The 16161-nt window shown below is 33.3% G+C and overlaps 1 long non-coding RNA gene across 1 annotated transcript in view; it reads left to right on the top strand.

Annotated features, from left to right (window-relative positions):
• The window catches only part of LOC123388977, a 76924-nt gene that overhangs the window by 20974 nt on the left and 39789 nt on the right, over positions 1-16161 (top strand). The window contains exon 5 of the long non-coding RNA XR_006603498.1: positions 13242-13362. This is a non-coding gene — a long non-coding RNA (uncharacterized LOC123388977). The remainder of the gene's footprint in view (positions 1-13241; positions 13363-16161) is intronic.

Genomic DNA, 16161 nt, shown 5'->3' with positions numbered 1-16161 from the left:
CAGCCTGTGACTGAGCATTTCTATCTCTGGCACGGCCCCATTTGGAGTCTCCAAACCCAGAATATTCCTGCCTCACTGCCACTGCCCCTCTTAGAGGAGGAAGGTGAGTCTCCCAGATCTGCCACTTGTGGGGTCCCTGCTTGAAGAACAGTGGTCTGAATGTGCCTTGGATCATGGTTTAAGGTAACCCCGAGCTGAAGGTTCCCTCCTCCACTCTGTCTCTGTATTCTGCTTCCCTGCTCTGATACCTGGCAGTTCTGCCACAATCAGACACCCCTGATCTTTCTGTGACCCCACGGGACCTGAAACCACACTGTCCCTGTGAGGGCTCCACCCCCGCTTAGGCTCTGGAGCAATGTCCCTCAGTGGAGCTGACTTCTAAAAGTTCTGATTTTGTTCTCCGCTGCTCCACTGTTTCCCGGGAGCTGGCCCCTTCCCCCGCAATCTATCTTCCTGTTGCTTCAGATTCACTTCTCTGCATGTCCTACCTTCCCGAAAGTGGTTGATTTTCTGTTTCTAGAATTGTTGCTCTTCTTCTCTTCTACCTCCTGTTAAGTTTGTAGGTATTTGGGATGGTTTGATACCTATCTAGCTGAACTCCTGGGATCTGATTTTATTTCAGTCTGCTACTCCTCCGCCATCTTGCCTCTCCCCCTCACTGTTACTTTTTTCCACATCTTTGCCAACACTCATTGTTTCTTTTATTGTTGATTTTAGCCATTCTGACAGTGTGAGGTGATAGCTCATTATAGTTTTTTTTTGCATTTCCCTGATGGTAAATGATGATGAACATCTTTTCATGTGTATACTACCAACCTGTTTGTCCTTTTTGAAGAAATGTCTATCCATGTCTTCTGCCTATTTTTACATTGGATTCTTTGGTTTTGGGGTTTTGAGTTTTAGAAGTGTTCTCTCTCTCTCTCTCTCTCTCTCTCTATATATATATATATATATATATATGTATATATATATATATATTTTTTTTTAGAAGTTCTTTATACATTTTGGATACTAAAGCTTTATTGGATATATCATTTGCAAATGTCTTCTCCCATTCCATAGGTTGCCTTTTAGTTTTGATTGTTTCCTTCATTGTGCAGAAGCATTCTATTTTGATGTAGTCCAAATAGTTTATTTTTGCTTTTGTTTCCCTTGCCTTAGGAGACATATCTAGGAAAAAAAGTTGCTATGGCTGATGTCAGAGTGGTTACTGCCTGTGTTCTCTTCTAGGATTTTTATGGCTTCAGGTGTCACATGTTTTAATTGATTTTGAATTTATTTTTCTGTTATGTGTAAGAAACTGGTCTAGTTTAATTCTTTTGCTTGTACTTGTCCAGGTTTCACAATACCATTTGTTGAAAAGACTGTCTTTTTTCCATTGGATATTCTTTCCTGCTTTGTTGAAGATGGTGGCCATATAGTTATGGGTTTATTTCTGGCTTTTCTATTCTGTTCCTTTGATTTATTTACCTATTTTTGTGCCAGTAACATACTGTTTTGGTTGTACAGCTTTGTAATATATCTTGGAATCTAGAATTGTGATACTTCCAGCTTCCCTTTTCTTTTTCTAGATTGCTTTGACTATTCGTGCTCCTTGGTGGTTCCATACAAATATTAGGGTGGTTTGTTCTTATTTGGTAAAAATGCTTTGGGTATTTTGATAAGGATTGCATGCATTAAATATATAGATTGCTTTAGGTATTATAAACATTTTAACAATATATTTTTTCCCAATCCATAAACTTGGAGTGTTTCCATTTCTTTGTGCCATCTTCAGTTTCTTTTTTTTTTTTTTTTTAAAGATTTTATTTATTTATTTGACAGAGAGAAATCACAAGTAGATGGAGAGGCAGGCAGAGAGAGAGAGAGAGGGAAGCAGGCTCCCTGCTGAGCAGAGAGCCCGATGCGGGCCTCGATCCCAGGACCCTGAGATCATGACCTGAGCCGAAGGCAGCGGCTTAACCCACTGAGCCACCCAGGCGCCCCCATCTTCAGTTTCTTTCATCAATGTTTTATAGTTTTCAGGTTTCATCAATGTTTTATAGCTGTTTGGTTTAGGTTTATTCCTAGGTATCTTATTTTATATGCAGGAGTCAATGGAATTGTTTTCTTAATTTCTCTTTCTGCTGCTTCATTATTAGTGTACAGATGTGTAATAGATTTTGGTACATTGGTTTTGTGTCCTGTGAATATACTGAATCCATTTATTAGTTCTACCAGTTTTTTGAAGTGTTTCAGGTTTCTATATAGTTTATTATGTCTTTTGCAAATAGTGAAATTTTACTTGTTCCTTATCAATTTGGATGTCTTTTATTTCTATTTGTTATCTGGTTGCTGGGCTGGGACTTCCTGTACTATGTTGAATACAGGTGGTGAGAGTGGACTTTTTGTCTTATTCCTGACCTTAGGGGAAAAGCTGTTACTTTTTCCCTATTCAGGATGGTGTTAGCTGTGGGTTGTTTGTATATGGCCTTTATGATGTTGAGGTATGTTCCCTCTAAACCTACTTGTTGAGGGTTTTTATCATGAATGGATTTTGAACTTGGTCAAATGATTTTTCTGCATTTATATGAAATGATTGTATGGTTCTTATTCTTTCTCATATTGATGTGATGTATCACATTGATTGATTTGTAAATATTGAGCTACATTTGCAATCCAAGAATAAATCCCACTTTTATATTTGTATCTTCTAGCCAGCTAGACTGCCAACAAATTCGTTACTCTTGGGTTTATATTCTTCTGAGCTAGAGTCATGTGCTAATGCATTTCTGGGGGAGTGGGGAAGGGGAGAGGGAAGAAGTATAAATACTCAGTTTGGCTATGGTATTGCAATGTTTCATCTCACAGCATAACAACCAGTTTAAGAAACAAAAATAGAGTAGGTGAACTAACTTCCAGAACTGTAATAGCACCTTGATAAAGAGTGATTATGGCAAAATAAACATCAAGTTCCAGTTAGAAAAAAGTAACTTATTTTTCAAACTCCTTAGAAATAAATACTTTAGAATCTCTAAGACAAACCTTTTCACTTCATACCAGATTTTGGTCAGTACAAGATGACAGATCCTTTTTCTCCCTCCTCCTTTCTGCTAAGTCTATAACTGGGTATAAGATATACTGGAAATAAGACAAGATACAACTAAATGAGAAATCTGAAAATTCTTTCTCACTGTAAACATTGATGTCAAAAATTTTTAGATGGAACATTTCAGGAGTTATGTGCAGAAATACAAAGACTATTCACCACTTTGTTAATAGAAGTTTTTACCATGTTGTTGCCATGGGACTGGGAAGAATATGTGTATATATGTGTATATATATATATATATATATGAGAGGAATATGTATTAATTTCTAAAAATTTTATTAGAAAGTTTAAACACATGATGATCCACTGAAATAAAATTTGCCTGAAAAATTTATTTGATGAATGTTCACATTAACAACTGTTCTCAGATATAATTTTTCAGAAATTAATTCAGGAAATTTGTGATATTAATTTAAGAGCAGTAGGTTAATTGATTTTAAATAAATCTGCTTATGCATTTAAAGTCGAGCATTCTTGATTCATTCTATTATTTTTCCAATTTTCAATGTTAAAATTTTAAATATTATAATTATTCATGTATTAATTTTAAATGAATGACATTTTTAAAATTCATATATGAGTAGCATGTATGATTAGTGTAAAAAACATATTACTCAGCTCCTTTCTTTTTAGCAAAAGAAGCTCAACGGAACTTCCTAAAGTGGTATAAATATCTTTTAGCATGTTTTTGGTGGGGCTTACCATTAGTGTCTATGATTGTCAATATTATAAAATTAAAATGAAAACACAATAGTTAATACTGAAAACTTAAGATTATATATTTAATTTCTTATAAATGTTTTATTTCTTAAAAGAAATAACACATCACACACATGGTCCTACTATACAAAAATTTTCCTAGAAATTTAAATATTCCTGGGACCTTCTAAAGTTTACCAGCAATTCATAGTAACAAATCTTTTGTAGTTATTACCTGAACCAAATATAAGACTTGGTATTAAAACCAAAAATAAAAAGAGGCACATAAATACTATAAAATCATTTTTTTTATAAATATGCTAGAATAGAGAATATGGTGGAATGATAAGAAATGAGCATTGCCAAAATTTCTTAGTCCCTTTTGATAAATCAAATATTAAAACTAGGAAAAACAGTACTTCTGGAAACCAGGAAATGATGTTATCCACATGTACAAACTCTTAAGAAAGTCATCAAAAATAATGCAGAAGGAACTAAATTATAGAAAAGACCAGCCTTTAGAAATAGGTATATTTTCCAGAGAAAGAAGACTTTAATCTTTTAGATGAAGGTTGATATCAAGAGCAGGGAAGAAAAACAAGATGTCAAATCTTACTTAATGTGACATAGTTGTAGAAGTCAATTCCAGAGATCCAGGGAACATCAATATCAGCTTAGCCAATATAGCAGAGATCAGCAGGGTTTGGATGAAATTCATCATAAGATGATCAAAGAGGAGACCTTGAGTGACTCTTCTAACACCACAGAAAGAGGATCAAGAAAAGGAGGAGAAACCAAGAAGCAATATTTAACATGCATTAAAAACACTTGAAATGAGAACCATTAAGAAACAGAATAGGGATCATATAATAAAATACCAAAGAACAAAAAATACCAGGAGTCTGGCTTCACTGATTTTCTCCCATTTTCCTCAGGCTACAGATTCTGATAATCTCCCCCAGTAGATTAAGTCTTCTGTTCCTTAGGGAAGCATAGCAGCAGAATAGTAGCAATGTTTCCCCTCCGGCAGCACCATAGGGGAAGTATTCTTAAGATGTTCCCTAATATTCCCTGTGAGCAGTTTGTTGGGCTTTTGGATGAAAAGTCTGCAAAGCCAAAATGGATGCAGTTTTTCCCATAGACCTCAGGAGTTTGACACTTTGATGCTAAGCAAACCTAAGCTTTTAAATTTTTTTTTTTTTTAGTTTAAGATTTTATTATTTTTTTCTCATTGTAGTATATACCCTCCCCAATGTTCATTATCCAGTCACCCCATCTCTACCACGCCTCTCCCCTCCAGCAATACCAAGTTTCAAACCTAAGCTTTTAAAAATTTGTTAAAAATTTTTAGCTGACTCTTTTATTGAAATATATATGGTATTTAATGCTGTCTGTCCCAAGTAGGTGAATGTTTGCTTTTGTTTTTCTCTACACATGACTTCCTTCCTTTTTGGAGTTAGTTCTTTGTCGTATATTGTTCATTCTTTAAATCTTTCAAAATAAGGGATTTAAGGGATTTATTCGTAGTTTATCTGTTCTTTTTTTTTTTTTTTTGGTCTTAATCTTAATTATAAGAAAGGAAGTGATATTTTTCCCATCTTTCTAAGTCTAAACTGAAGCTGGTATACTTTTTATTATGCATGTATGAATGGCTTGAGACTTTGAAAGGACCAGAAACTATCAGGAGTTTCATGGGGACAGGCTGTTTCTCTGGTCCAAGCTAATATGCTTTTCTTAGGATAGAGAATTATATATGCAAGTATGTACTTTATTAAACTTTACTTGAACCCAATAAACTTTGATTGGCAGCTTTTGTTTTGTTTACAATGTAGATTACTTCTTGGAAACTGTTGGGAGCCTTTAAGGCTATGAAATACTTTGTTGTAGCAAAGAAGATATAGTTTTACACCTCTAGATGTGCTAATTATGTGAGAAAGTTACCCTTTTTCAGATTTTGGCATAACTACAACCATCAGCATTTCTATTCAGATGTCTGGTATAACTCTTCACTGCTCTTAGAAGGATGACTTCCATACACAAATTAGTTTGTGATTGTTTTTTGTCTGGTTGCTTTTGTTTAAGATAATTTTAAAGAAAAGACATTTTTTCTTTATTAAAATGCTAGTTTAATTATCGATTTAATTTTTTAGGAAAATTTTATAATTTTCTCTGTAGAAAGTTTTGCTAAATATATTTCTCAAAGGAATGAATGAGATTCCCTTTTATCCTTTGCTGCAGCCAAAATAAATGTCAACTTATGGTATATTCTTTAACAATTTATTGGTAAATAAATGCATTAGATAATGCACTTAAAATTTATATCATTTCAATGAAAAGAAATTAATATCATTATGATACACATTTTTTTTCTGGAGGCTGACTCATTATGGATTTGTAAAAATATTTTTCTTCTCATTTTTCTAACTTTCTGTTGATTCATAATAGTTTTATGAGGATTAATGTATTAGCATTTAAGAAAATATTTTGTGCTCATCATTTTGATTCTTTCTATGATTACAGCGTACTTTGAAAGATTGTCTTTCCTCAGATATCTTCAAAAGTAACCACCCACATTTCTCAAAGTATCTTTGTAGTTTAACATTAAAGTTAATACATTTGAGCCCCTTGAAAAATAGTTTGATGTTATAAATAAGGTTGTACATGTTTTGTTTTATTATAGCTTCCTCAGATAATATTTTATTATATTCATATCAAATCTGCTTTCCCTCCTAACAAGAAATCCCAACAACAGATGCAACAAATCCATTCACATATGCAAGACTTTCTGCATTCTATTGATTTACCCTTTCTAACAAAATGGTGACACTTTAAATCATATTAAAATAACTAGTTGAAAAATGTTTTTTTTTTTCTTTTTTAACTTCTTACTTGTTTATTTCTTTGTGGTAAAAAATGGTTTACTTCTAATTTAAAAAAAATAATATTAGAATAGATTTCTGATTTCTCACTTTGCATGTGAGGCGTTTAGAAATTGCCACTCTGTTCTAACATGTAATAAAGCTAAACAGACTAAAAAGCAAGCACGTTGTCTTGGATGGAAGAGAAGAGTGGAAGAGGCAAACTACTGCCTCTGAGATTGGAGAGACCGACAGTCGTATCTAAGGAGTTGCTGTTTACCTGAGCAGAGACTCACATAGAGCCATGGTGGGGAACCTGAATAGTAATTGATGAGGAGCTGGTGGCTCAGTGCAGGTAACAATCAGAGTGAAAACTGCAAGGGGCCCAGTCATAGGAAGGCCCCCAGTGAGATTAACTTCCTGGAGTTTAACCAGGTGTCCATAGTAAGTATCTGAGAAAAATCCCCTTGAACTTCTGGGGCAGCGGTGGGAAACCATTCTGAGGTATACCACACCAAAACACTCTGTTCTTCTTAACACAGGGAACACTAATTAGCCAGAGCTTAACTTAATTATGAGAGCCCACGGGACCTAGAGAGGGGAAATAATTACTGAAAGCCACCCCTTGCTATCCTGTCATACCTTAGAAGGGAGAAAATACCTGAAAAGTGCTTGTGAAGTTCACAGTCTAGAGGCACAGGCTTAACTAAAACACTGAGATCTAATCATATGGCTGTAGCACACTTCCTCCCCCCCCCCCCACAGCTTATCCCTCATTGCTACAAGCCCATTTGCAGCAGTTACTTTTACCCAGTACATCGTGTTTAGCTATGGAGAAAATACTATAAGGTACACCAAAAGTTAAATCAACAAAACAAAAAACCCACAATTTGAAGAGACAAAGCAAGCATCAGGAACAGACATGGCAGGGATGTTGGGATTATCAAATCAGGAATTCAAAACAACTACAATGACACTAAGCATTCTAACATGCAAGAACTGAGGAGAAATATAAGGAGACATGTGGAAATCCTAAGTACCAAAAAGAAATGCTAAAGGTCAAAATCATTGTGACAGAATCAAACAGCACCTTTGACGGGTATATTAGTAGAGTACAGAGATTAAACAACACACTTCCACATAATTCATGGTTCAAAGAGGAAATCTCAAGAGAAATTTAAAAATATTTTAAACTAAATGAAAATGAAAATAAAACTTATCAAATGTTTGTGATGCAGTGAAAGTAGCACCAAGAGGAAAATTTATAGCATTGAATAGATGCTCATCTTAGAAAAGAAAATCTGAAATAAATATTCTAAGCTCCCACCTGAGGAAACTAGAAAAAGAAATACAAATTAAGCCAAATGTAAGCAGGAAAAAAAAAGAGAGAGAGAAATAACAAGAATCACAGAAGAAATCTATGAAATTGAAAACAGAAATTCCATAGAGAAATCAGTGAAACCAAAACTTACTGACATGAGAACATATTTTCCTGGAGTAGATTTTATACAAAGTTTCATTCCTTATTCTCCATTTTTTTTTCCTTATACTCTACTATATGAAATCACTCAAAATTCTTGGGGAAGGTGAAGAGAACAAATAGAATGTTAAAACTAAATTTATCTAAACAATCAAAAATCCTTAGGCCCCGATGACACTTTACTATCATTAATTCTGTGATATCCTTTTATTTTTTCTTATAAAGAAGTCATAGATCATGCATGTATCATGGCCCCATCATGGGTAGGCTCATGCAAATAAACACAAATCTATCCATACTTGTTTCCACTCCTAACTGGATTAGCCAAATGTTTTAAAGTACTAATTCATATCAGTCCTGTCATAGGTGTCCTTTCCTTCATCCATCTAATCATCCCCTACATGACCTAAATCAGGTGATTTGGTATTCTGGAAAAGAAATCAGAAAAATTCGAACTTGGACATCACCAGAAAAAATACCTTATCAAATTCCCTTAACTACTGCATAAGCAATTAAAGCATAAGTCATTTATCCTTGGGTATATGTTACCCAACTAACAAATTCACCCATTATCAAAGTAAAAAGATTATACCGATAGAGATCAAAACAGTGACACTTCAAAATTTCTACAAATAGGTTACAGAAGGAAACTATAGAACAAATCTTTGGAATATGCATGAGTTGGCCAGTGTTTGCTAAACACCACTGAGATAAGATACTTAGACCTCTGGAACCATGGTTGTAATACTTTCTTTGCATCCATTTGCACTTTATCCTTTTGGCTGTATTTTTTATCTGACCTTTTTTTAAGGCTACAGACTTAATTTAGATGCCCCTTTACTATTAATAATAACTTGCTTAGGTCTGGGTTTTACTAGGGATAGTATATAATTCTGCTCTCCCAAACTATTACTAGTACATTCAATTTATGCAATCTTGTGTATGCTAACAACTACAAAACACAAATGACTCAACACATAATAGGAGGTTGTAACTTTCCAACGTGTTCAGCATAGAAAAAAGATGAAGATTAAGACAAAGGTATATCAAACCCACTTTATGTATAATGATGCTCTTTGGAACATAAAGGAAATTATCTTTGCATCAAAACAAAATAAATGGATATTCTTGAGGTATAACAGTGACAACTCCCAGGGACAATATTTCTAGAACTCCACAAAAATTGTTTATATTTTTATGCATTTACTAGTTTCTTCCCTTATGTGGGAACCATGTATTTTTTAAAATTTATTTTAATCCTAACCTAGGAGCAAAAGAGTAGGGCCTATTTCTCTGTGGGTGAGGAATTAGGCAACACAAGTATGTGAAGTATGCGACTTTCCAACTTTCTTAGAGGACAGTTTTCTTGAAGAGATGGGAGGAATAAAACAATTTTCTTGTGGTATAACTAATAATTTTTAAAACAGGTTCCTGATAATGGTGATCTTAACCTTATATTGTTAATATAAGGTGTTAATATAAGGTGTTAATAAAAAAAATGTATTTCTCACTTTACCTAATAAAAAATAGTTTAACTTACTTCCTGTGGGCACAGCCCACAGATTTAATTCTTTAGCTTAAATAATTATGAATGAAGAAATAGCCTCTGATTTTCTTTTGGCCAATAGCTGAAAGTCTGAACTATTACTAGACTTCATGTACCCAAACGAATATCACAATTAATACCAAAAAGCCTTATCTCTATGAATGGAATGACCACCTGACTAAGCTTTATCTAATTTAAAGAAAAAATATATGCAACTTAAAGAAGAGAATTAGGGACTCATTGGCACCTGTTTTCTTGATTAAGCCTGGAAAATCTTATAAATCATATTCTTACATGTCTTACATTAATTTGATATGTTATCCAGAACCTCGATGCTTTTGTGCAGCCATTATCCCTATGTGATTCACTAAATTATTCAAAGAGGAGAACAGTATGCAATAGTGCTGACCAACATGCCAACGAAACATTCATCTCTGGTAGAATGGGTCATCTGGTGAGGCTCTGGACACTCCCTAGTAATATCTCCTGCAGCTTTGTCTCAGAAGGACAAAGAGATGGATTGAGGGTAAAAAAAACTATCACCTATGGGAAAGGACTGATTGTTCTTTGACTTTGGTAACCTCTAGCCACCAGAACTGTGTAAAAGCAGTTCTAAATGATCCAGGACAACTCAGCATCAGTAGTCAGGCTGCTGAGAGCCAGCCAAAGAATTACAACCTCGTACTTCTGAAAGTCAGCCAATCCCTAAAACATCACGCCACTTTACACACTTCTGAAATCTTTACATTTCAGGCTTCCAAAACCTATATGCAAGCACCCCTGATCCACTTCGCTTAAACAGTGCTTTGTAAGTATGCCCTACAGCTCCCTCTTCATCCTTAACAAGTTCAGCTTTCCTTCCCTCTTCCCTTTTTTCTTTCCTATTTTCCCTTCTGTAAAAGTCTGACCTTTTTATTTATCATTCCTATTTAATGATGCAACTTAAATCATATCAAGGTTATAGCCCCGAGAAACCAAAGGTGAAAGTATATGTTACCTGTTCCTTTATTTGTATATTTATATACCCATATAAACAAGATTTTTATAGAAGTGATAAAAATTTTAGTAGTTACACCATATAATTCATGCATGATATTTTGTCTTGCTTTCATAAATCAAAGAAATACACATCTTGATTCTGTTTCAAAAAAGAACTGTTAAGTCAGGAGTCTTGTGAGTGTTGAAGTGAGCAGTGCAGACAATACAAAAGGAAGGTTATGTTTCATTGTGTCAACATTGGCTACTGGAAATTTGTGGAAAATATTGAGAAAGGTGGAAAACTTTCATCATAGCTGGGACCTATCTTCACATCTCATTGATACTTGGTGAAGATCTACCTTTTCCCCCTCAGGATTTTCTCAGAGAATCTATTGTTCATCCATAAATGAAAGAAAATAAAGAACTATGTATGAAATATTTGAAAGCAGAGAAATGTTTTGGGGGGCATGAGTAGGTTGGGAGAAGAGAGCCTATCTGGCGAGGAATTTGTTCATGTAATGTGTTTGCAAGTTGAAATATATCAAAGGAAATGGAATCTCATGATCTTATCCTAGAGAGACGCCAGCAACTGAGGAAGAACCACTTAAGGGCTTTAGGAAAACTCACAGTATAGTTCAGCTAAATGTAAATTATAAAATACAAAGGTTGATTTTAATCCACTTTGCTTGCTTGGAAGAAAGCTTTAAGCCTCTCAAAATTCAGAGAGGCTCATATATTTAGAGCTAGTTAAAATCCTATTAAACCAAAGAGGGATTATGTAGATTAATAAAAGAGGGGGTTTATTTTTTGTTTGTTTTAATATAATATTCTCTGAACCATTCTTGATTATTGGAGTCCTCTGTTTGAGCCCCTTTCTGAAATTACTATTCATATAACCCTTATAAACTGGATAAGGGAGATTGATAGTTAATACTTTCTTGTGACAGATTTTACCAGGAATGAAGTCATTAAAAACTATTTTGCTTGTAGCTGTATATGATAGAAGAACATATTAAAATTAAAAATAAAGTGTGCAGAAATAACTGCCTAGGCTAGACCCACCAGAGCATTGCATTTGCCTGTAAGATGGGAAATTTTGCCAGGTTCACTTAAACTGCTTGGTTTTGTTGACGTAGTCTTTGGTCTACCTGCCTTTGGTCAAAAAGTAGGTAGATAGAGACGTATCTATATAGACATCTCTGTCTATGTGGTCTCTTGTTTTTTGAACAAACTTTAAAACTTATATTATTAATGTATTAATGACATATTTACAATTCTTAAAGAGATTTTTAATTCTTCAAAAAAATTATATGTATTCCTCTTTATAACAAGATAAAGAGTAATAAACGCAGGATCGATCAATCTGTCTATCTTTATCTTTATCTATAGCTTTTCACCTACTACTTCTCTAAATCTAAGATAGGAAATTAAAATAGGAAATTCATATTTTTATTAGCAGGATGCTGAGTTAAAAGGTGTAATTTCTTTATTAATTATTTTTTATGAGTCCCTACTGTATTTTGGGGAATGTACTATCTACCATGTATAAGATGGACTCTGTTTTTGAGTCCTGCACTAAAGGATGTTGGTCATTGATTTCTTTATTTATTTACATAAATAAGGGTCTGTACATACATAAAGTTAGGGAAGTATAAGCAGGTAGATCTAAGTGTTTATATCGGCGTATACAATGTAGAAAAGACTCAGAAAGACATTAATGTGTAGATAAAAGCATTGTGTGTAGATACACTTAAATATTTAAGTTGGCATTTAAAAACAAAATGGGCTCTTCTCTTAATTCCATTCCTGGGCTGTATTATACCTAAAGAAGAGCACGATTAAAGCCTTTTTTAAAAATATCTCACAAAAAAGACAGTATTATTTAAAAAAAAAAATGCTGTGTAGGCCAACTGGGGAAAAAGTGGTAGAAAGAAATACCTTGGAGAACAATTTTGTTGTACAACATTTGGCATTAAATAAATGCGCAGGCCTGCAAGTGAAAATGTATTACATATGTCAAAGGAACAGTAATTAACCTGCTCCCTCTAAGCTGTGTGGATAGGCCATTTTCAGAATGAATGGTTGAGGCTGAGAAAGGGCACTTGGCATTTAAGATCCCTGCCTATACGATATTATTCTCCTTGATTTTTCTATTCAACATGATTTCTTTTTTCACTTTTATGCCAACTTAGAAGGAAGTTTTCTGCTATTTTAGCAAAAGATGATGTTAGGACCTCATAGAAATCATAAGTTATTCCCAAGGGATATTTAATTAATTTGGTTGTGGAATAGAAATGATTAATGATGCGGATGCATGTACATCTTAAAGAAGGTGACAGATTTTACAGGCTGTCATGGTAAAAATTGCAAATTTCATAGTTTGACTAATGGACATTAATGTATGCCCCTGTGAGAGTTAAAAAATAGTTTGAAATTATTGTCTAAAGTTGTTTGTGTTTGCGCACATATATATACAAATGTGTATAAACAAATACATGAATATACAAATGTATACACATTTACGTTGTGTGGATGAGCGTGTGGTATGCATGTTATATTTTCTCATCACAGCCTACAATTTCTTTTTAGGAATAAGTAATTCATGAATGAAATCCTCACTAATCTTTAAAGAAACTCAAAGCACTGACAACGCAATGAGAAGTGGAAAAGCATACCAGGCAATAAAATACAACATGAGAGATCAATGAAGGTAATAACAAACCTATGAAAAAGGACTCTTAGTTCAGTAATAAGAAAAAGGGAGTGAATGCCAAGAAAAGACATAGAGAAGTTTATTTTCGAACTGAATCTTAATGGATGATCAGTGGGTACAAATATAGAAGGGAATGAGTGAAAACATTCATTTCCAAGCAGGCAAGGAAAGTAGGTCCAAAAGTACACATGTCATAAATATTTTAGAGGAGGTAGGATTAATTGGTTATTCTGTTATTTGTGACATATATCTACAATTCTGCAGCGTCCTAAAGTTCCATTTATAAACAGTTAGTTTTGTTAATGGGTATGAAACCAAACAAATAGAACACACTTATTTTGACAATTCAGCTTCTATATCTAACTGTCTTTATTCAAGAAATTCCTATAAAATGCATGATATTCTAAAACATGGACTAGATGAAGTCTTAGGTGATATAAGCTTTACTTACATGTACAGAATTATCAAAAGTGACCTTAAAATGATCACCCTGGCTTGATCATTTTAAGCTTTATTTTACCAGAAGCTTTATTTTACCAGACAACACTATTTTAACATATCTTTCAAAAGATATACTGACCTCTTATGGATAGATGAATGAAAAGGTCACTTGGTTTCAGAGTGTTTATTCACATTTTTAGATGACTATTATATCTTAAGAACCAAATCTTTAAGAAGTCACTAACTCAGAGTGAAGACTTCAAACAAGACATTCTGGTTCCAGAAATCATGCCATCTTGTGTTACTCAAATTTCATTACCCTACAAGTGGAAGAATAGGTTTCTTCCAAATCATCTGTTTGTAGGTGAGTTGGTGTTGGCAGGAAAAGGAGATCTACAAAGAATGAAATATGCAATCATAATATACAAAACAGACAAAATTGATATCCCTGTAGTTGAAACAAGATTGTAACTTGCTGTTCATGAAGTATAACTTAACCTTTGTAGTCCATGAAGAAGAATCCAAAATTCACGAAAAGGTACATCTCATCATTACTTTAAAATTTTAAGAGGTGATGGAGATCAAGGAAGGCAGTTGTTGTGATGAGCCCTGGGTGTTGTATGCAAGTTATGAATCCCTAAATTCTACATGAGAAACTAATAATGCACTGTATATTAACTAACTGGAATTTAAATAAAAACAAAGCTAGAAAAAATAAATATAAATTAGAGAATTTTAAAAAATTAAAAATAAATAAAAGGCAATTACCACCAGAAATGGGACTTTTTAAATTACCATATTTTTTCACAACTTGCTCCTTGATATAGTGCAAATAAAATGAAACAAAGTACACACTGTAACAATTCAGAAAATACTTTGTGACACAGTAACGATTCAAACTTTAATGTTTTAATACTCACAAACTATAATTTAATGAGAAAAGTTATTGTTAATTGTTAATATTTCCTATCATAAACAGCTTTTATGCATGCTATTTCTTTGCTTATTTAGGGCAGTAATTTTATTTCTTTCCTTTATCAAAGATCACAACACATTGTAGATTGACTCATCGTTTTTTAGGATAATGTTTTCTAGTGCTTATAGTTCTTAACTGTGATCGGATTCAACAATGCAAGGCAAAATATCTATGATTTGATCTTTGAGGTAAACACTTAACATGAGAATATATAGCAAAAATTCCTCTCAATAGCAGACAAAATATTTCAAAAGTGGTTTTACTGATTTAAATAAAATTATTTTAACTTGTAGTCAGAGTTTTTTTTTCATTTGGAATTAGCCAGGTATTCTGACAACTTTATGCAGCAGGTAATTGTAATAAATTTTAAAGGGAACCAAAGTTATAATTATTGATATCTGATGGTTTATAATGTAATTGAAGATGCCTAAAATAGAATTCATTTAGAAATCACTGTGTATATTAGTAAATTTTGCTAAATGTGACACTTGAAATGTTGTCCATCTTCTCTGAGAAAACAAGGGATTTGCTAGCAAGAAAACTAGTGTTGCCTGAGACACTCCTCTGTAACTTGTATCAATTAGGGTTCACATCACAAGCATTTTTTTTAGGTAATTTTGAAGAAATAAACAAGGATATTTGGGTAGTTACATGTGATTTTAATGATATAAAAATCACATATTTAAGAAAAGACATTTAAACGTCAGTTTTAAAACTGAGGAGGCCATCCTGATAATTCATCCTTCCCTTACTGAGGTTCAGTAAAAGCAGTACTTGTCCAGGCAACTTATGCACATTCTTTAATTAGAATGTCACTCTGTAATTTATATCAGGTAGTACATATTTGGTTATAATAAAAAATTCAACTCAAATTTAAGAAATTAAATTAGATTAACTAGACACTGGTTATCTCATGGCATCCTAAGACAGAAATATACTTGTATCTTACAAATCATTGTAACTAGAAACTAGAATGTCTGCTTGACTTGGCATTTCTGTCTTTTCTTTTTATTCTCTTTTTCTCCTTATGTTTTAGGTTTTTTTGCTTTCTTTCATTTCTTAGTGAGGGTGGCTTTATGCATATAACAAAAACCAAAGAAAGGCCTGTATGTGTTTCAAATAAAATTGATAAATTAATAACCTTACACTTTAATAATTCCTAACAATGCCAAGCATTTTTCAACTTAATATACAATAAGTGTGAATGTCAAAGCAATAGGGAAAGATAGATTAATCAATACATATTTGCAGATCACTGACTCAACATTTGTTCCAAAGTACATTTGAATCCATATCTACCACATTACATTCAAATACAACTAATTCCATTTGTGATTTATCGTGATGGACAGTATGAAGCACAACATATTTTACCATTT

Source organism: Mustela putorius, unplaced genomic scaffold, assembly GCF_011764305.1.
Source record: "Mustela putorius furo isolate JIRA1106 unplaced genomic scaffold, ASM1176430v1.1 tig00003932_pilon_pilon_pilon:0A:0A, whole genome shotgun sequence".
Lineage (NCBI taxonomy): Eukaryota > Metazoa > Chordata > Mammalia > Carnivora > Mustelidae > Mustela > Mustela putorius.
Note: the sequence above shows the minus strand (reverse complement) of the source record. Positions and strands in the feature narration are given on the sequence as shown.